The 5,724-nt window shown below is 43.6% G+C and overlaps 1 long non-coding RNA gene across 1 annotated transcript in view; it reads right to left on the bottom strand.

Annotated features, from left to right (window-relative positions):
• Window positions 1-262: 262 nt before the first annotated feature.
• Window positions 263-5,724, bottom strand: part of LOC149133735 (uncharacterized) — a 5,492-nt gene continuing 30 nt past the window's right edge. Inside the window, exons 1-2 of the long non-coding RNA XR_016243423.1 lie at window positions 5,473-5,724; window positions 263-3,129 (exon numbers count right to left, since the gene is read on the bottom strand). The exon at window positions 5,473-5,724 is cut by the window's right edge and continues 30 nt beyond it. This is a non-coding gene — a long non-coding RNA (uncharacterized LOC149133735). The remainder of the gene's footprint in view (window positions 3,130-5,472) is intronic.

The following is a 5,724-nucleotide window of genomic DNA, read 5'->3' as shown; positions in this document are numbered from 1 at the left end:
ACAATCTGTACGACCATTAGCGTCGACCTTGATGAGTGGCATTGCTGAAAAATGCTGTCATGAATCCGAAGTTTTATAGGAAAGTGCCGTAGTTACTTATGTCAGCGGCGGCAGTGTAGTATTATTGGTTGGTAGTCCAGAATCCATGCTGCTGTTGTTCGTACTCGGGGTTACCAGTTATAGGAAAGTGGGTTATACACCATTAGATGTACACCTGCTTTCCTATATTAAATTAGAATGAACGGAACGCAGAACTCCAAACTATCAACACAAACAATATTTATTCATGGTGGAAAATATACAGCTTTAATCTTGGTTGGTGAGACGCCTTCTGTGTGTGAGAGCATGGTTGTTGAGACGCCGGAATGTTGATGTGAGCTGTCTGGCGTGAGTTCGAAAGATGGAGAGAAGGCTTTGACACGTCCATGCTCAATCGCTGGCCAGTCGAGAAACAGAGTGAATAAAGCGGGAACGCTTGGATGTTGAATTCCACGCATGCGTGAGACTACGCATGCGCACGGCGTTACTACAATGTCGTTGTCGTTATCTCATTCTCAACTCGCTGGCGAAAATTATTATTTGTCTACCGTATCTGTCAAAGAAGTTGAATAAAGCCTTGTGTCCAATACGGCAATTCTGCTCTCCTTACAAACGCTCGTGAGTCTGAAATTGTCCGTTCTGTACTCTGGTATTTACATTTCACAGGATGAGGACAAATATACGTCAAACGTAAATAATGTAAATAATGTACAAAATATCTCAGTTACGCAAACGTAAACAGAATTACTATTTAGTCTTAAAATACATAGTACATACTCAAAGAACCTTTTTGGTTTAGTGGTACGGAACGTTCTTCTGGTGTTCTTTTATTCTTTTACTTGTTTCAGTCATTTGACGGTGGCCATGCTGGAGCACTACCTTTTAGTCGAAGAAATCGACCCCTGGACTTATTCCCTGCAAGCCTGGTGCTTATTCTATCAGTCCCTTCTGCCGAACAGCTAAGTTACAAAGACGCAAACACACCAGCATCGGTTGTCAAGCGATAGCGGTGGAGGGGGTAGACAAGCACAGACACAAACACACACACATATACATGCATGTATATAAATATGATAGAGAAGACCGGTTTATGGGGTTACTCTGGATTTCTTGTTCAAAAGGCGTTTGTCCTTACTGCATATCTTCAGACCCCAAACACGCTGGCCTAAAACCTCTTCAAATATGGAGGGGGAAATGCCTCGCTATAAAGATAAACAATAGGTGATTACCTCCCTTTTCCATTGGTTGCTGAGTTTCGGTCGCTCATATGCAACATCACTGCCCAACCATGTCTAGCAAATAAGAAACAATGGGATGCCATACTCAATCACATGGAAAATCCTCGAGAGCGCAGGTCCCTACATCAACGAGACGAAATGGTGCAAATTATGCATTGCCGAACGCGCGAGAACCCTAAAAGACTCTCTCGTACCAGAGAGCATCCTGAACTCCAGGACAGAAATTTTCGAACTGTCTGCATTTTAGATAAACGTAACTGACGAGTGCCATTTTTAAAAAAAGAGCGAAAGAAAAGGAAATGTTTCATATTGTAAGGCAAAAATGTCGTGTAAGCTAAGATGAAATAATTGCTATTCCGTCGTGTAGTGACTTCACCCTCGACTCACGTTCAGTTTGATAACAACAGCCTGCACATCAGTGTTTATTTGGGGGGCTTGGCCTCCACATCTGATACCCACAAATGCCGCTGTTAGGACTAGGTTAATATCTATAGTGACCCTAACGACTAAAAAGATTTTCCTGCTCCTAGATAGGATCCTTCTTCGTTTTCTTCCAAACCACTGGCCAAAATGAGTTTAGCTGTAATTCAAAGGAGCCAACCTTGTCACATTCTGTGTGATGCTGAATTTCCTTGAGAACTACGTTAATGGTATGCATGTCTGTGGAGTACTCAGCCACTAGCGAATTAATTTTATCCTCGTGTGGTAATGAAAAGTGAAAGTGACATCCAATATTTGCTGTAGTCCTTGATTTAACATTGTGTATATGTATTTATTATCAACTTTTCTTTCGATCTATAACATCTACTGTCTCTTTTACTTTCTCTCTTTCTTTCAATCCTTTCTATATTAACCAAAATGAAGTAGATTGACAAATTTATTTTTTGAACCAGTTCAAGACACACGAGATGTCGAAATATCGTTCACTAGATAACAATGGCACTCTTCTTTTAATTTTGACTCTATATCTTCAGGAGGAGTTACCTCAATCCTTTCTATATTAACCAAAATGAAGTAGATTGACAAATCTATTTTTTGAACCAGTTCAAGACACACAGGATGTCGAAACATCGTTCGCTAGCTAACAATGACACTCTTCTTTTAATTTTGACTCTATTATTATTATTATTATTATTATTATTATTATTATTATTATTATTATTATTATCATCATCATCATCATCATCATCATCATCATCATCATCATCATCATCATCATCATCATCATCATCATCATCATCATCTTGCTATAAGAACGTTCTTCCTAGATCCGGAAAATAAGTCGGTGATCCTGGACGTGATAGGCAGCGAAGGACATACTTTCAGGACAGTTGCCGTCTATGCCCCGACAGGGGCAGAATGACCAGATTTCTTCAGACATCTGGAAACCTTCCTGGGAATGTCCTGCTATTTAGTGTTAGTGGTGGATTGGAATGAATTTTAGATGTAAGGTGAGACTGTAGGTTTAGCAGATAGGATAGGAAGGTGCAAAAGCCTCGCAGACTTGCTCAGACGAGTCCAACTGTTTCGCAGGTATCGACTGGATTTCTAGGATGTGTCAGTATGGACCTGGTCAAAATGCATCGGGTCATCCAGATCGTATCTAGATAGGTTATTCAGTAGAGTAGCAGATAAGGATAGCATAGGTTGTCCACAGTTTAAAGTAGTCGACTACAAAGACCACAAATTCGTGATCTGTACAGCCGACTAAAATAGGCTTCATAGACAGGGAGCCGGTTACTGGAATGTGAACACGTCGTTGCCGGCGCGCAAAGATTTCAGTGACCGAATTAGTGAACTAGTTAAGTGTGCGTTGATGGGGGCAATAATCAACAATAAATGGTGGTTCACCCTGAAAAGAGCAATTAGAATAGAATCGATAAGGTTTAGCAAAGGATTAGCAGTAGAAAGAAACAAAGTAGAGGCAGGGCTAGGCAAAAAGTTAGACGAGGCTTTTAGAAAAGGCATCTCGACCGACGTGCTCACGGTGAAATTGGCACCCGATCAATTCTTCAACGCGAAACACGAAGATTGCGTTGTCAGAACTAAGGCACGAAGACTTAGACACGAAGAGATGAAAAGCCGTTCAATGGGCTCGAGTGGCAGAGGCACGGCGTGGAAATAAATCGATGATCCGATCCTTGCAGGTGCATGACGGGCAAATGATAATTGATCCAAGACAGATGTGTGCGGCCCTTCGCTCAACTGTTCGGGAGCAGCGGTGAGCCGGGTTGCAGGATGGCTTTCACGTCCTACCCCGACAGACTACCTCGGCTCTCGGCGACAGAGGCGAGCGCTGCGAAAGGCCGATAACAGCCCTTGAAACTCGGAAAGCAATGGCTAGCTGCCTGAGGGGTAAATCACCTGGTTTGGATAGTCTGCCCTACGAGCTTTAAGCTTACATGCCTGTTCGAGATAAACTTTACAGGTACAGAAGCGCCGTCAGCCGAGCATTCCGAGATGCGCATAGGACGACGGGACGGTCCTGCATGCACTCGTCCAGTATCCGAGCATTACTGACCTATGGATTTATGTCGGACACCTGCTGTCGCGTGTCGGATGGATCTGGCTGTCAACTGAATCCATCGTGAAGACCACCCCGCCGTCTTCCTTTAACCGGGAAAGAAAGACTCTGTTTATATGCCTGGTGGCCATGGCGAAAGAGGTTGCGTGGTGGACGAGATTGAAGGAGCCGAAGATAAATACTTTTCTCTTTAGCTAATTCCTGATCAACTTCTTCAAGTTTCCTTTGAAAAGGAAAGCAAGGGTAGAGACGGAAGTGTTGTCTTCTAGCAAGTTTGCTGGAAGGTGGATGAAAGTGGTGAGAATCATGCGATTGAATGGACCTGCCCTGAGCATACGCCTGTAGTTGAAAAAAAGGAAAGGAAAAAGTCACTTGCCCCAAAATCCAGGGTACCCATGATTTTTTTATGGGGTTTTTCCATGAGCAGCCCTCGAACGTCTCCTCCCTATTGAGGATCGCATATTGTTGATTTAAAAAAAATTTTGTTAGTCTTGTTTACACGCAAAACCCCCACAACACACACTCACATACATACACACACACAAGGCGGCGAGCTGGCAGAAACGTTAGCACGCCGGGCGAAATGCTTAGCGGTATTTCGTCTGCCGCTACATTCTGAGTTCAAATTCCGCCGAGGTCGACTTTGCCTTTCATCCTTTCGGGGTCGATTAAATAAGTACCAGTTACGCACTGGTGTCGATATAATTGACTTAATCTGTTTGTCTGTCTTTGTTTGTCCCCTCTGTGTGTAGTCCCTTGTGGGTAGTAAAGAAATAACACACACATTCTTTATTTTTTTCCTGTACTGCCCATAATGTTTTTTTTTCTTAATATAAACCTTTGTGATTAATAAAGAAATCATTATTATTATTATCAGACTGGAAGGTGAACGCATCCTTCCCGGCGCTGAAAGATTTCAGGGACCGGATTAGTAGACAACTTAAACAAGAATTGACGAGAGCCATCATCAGCAGCAGGTGATGGGTCTCCTTTAAAAAAAAAATCAGAGAGCTGTCAGTTAATTTTAGCAAAGAGATTGCTTTAGAAAACAACAGAATAGAAAAGAAACCAGTTAGTAACTTAGAAGAGGCTCATAAAAGTGAAATTGCAAATGACGTGCTAGCGGCGTGAATGCTGCTCGGTTGTCAAATTGTAAGGTCACCTCTCGGAACCTTTCAGTACGTCAATGATGCCCCTTCTCCCCGCTTTTATATACTTCAACTTTAGAACCCTTGCTGCGAAGGCTGGAGAATTTGAGGAGTATCCCGCTGGAACTGGGTCACAGGAGAGCTGTGTCTGCATACGCGGACGACGCCACTGTCATGGTATCAGACTCTTCTGACATAGAAAAGATTGACACCATACTGAAAGAATATCAGGGCTGCACAGGAGCACTTATAAGCCAGAACAAATCAGTAGGTCTGCAAGTAGGCTCTTGGAGAGGCAAGCCGACTAGCAGCGATTTCTGTCGCTGGACGGAGCGTCCGGTGAAAGCGCTCGGAGTCTGGTTCGGACCCGTTCTCCAGGTAGATAGGAACTAAGAAGAGGTCATGACTAGGGTGACCAAGCTCATCAAGAAATGGGCAAGCAGAAAGTTATAGCTAAAAAGCCGGGCGGAAGTAGCGAATGCATTTATCGCCTCGGTAGTGTACTACCGCCTAGCCGTCGTACCTTCTCCTAAGAAAACTCTGACCAGATTGGAGCGCTTGCTTTTCCGTTTCTTTAGGAAGGGTCAGATTCTGCTGATCAGAAAATCCATCTGCTGTCAATACCCACACCCTGGTGGTCTTGGGATGCCCTCGTTAATGGTGCGGCGCCACGCCTTGAGGTTGTCGCACCTATAGAACTATCTAAATCACTGCGATGATGTGAACGACAACGAAAATAAGGGTGAACTGGTGTGAGCGTCTTGCGTGCGACACG

The sequence above is a fragment of the Octopus bimaculoides genome, chromosome 10 (assembly GCF_046866305.1).
Source record: "Octopus bimaculoides isolate indiv1 chromosome 10, ASM4686630v1, whole genome shotgun sequence".
In the NCBI taxonomy this organism is placed as follows: Eukaryota; Metazoa; Mollusca; class Cephalopoda; order Octopoda; family Octopodidae; genus Octopus; species Octopus bimaculoides.
The sequence above is the reverse complement of the archived record's forward strand: the minus strand, read 5'-3'. Positions and strand labels throughout refer to the sequence as shown.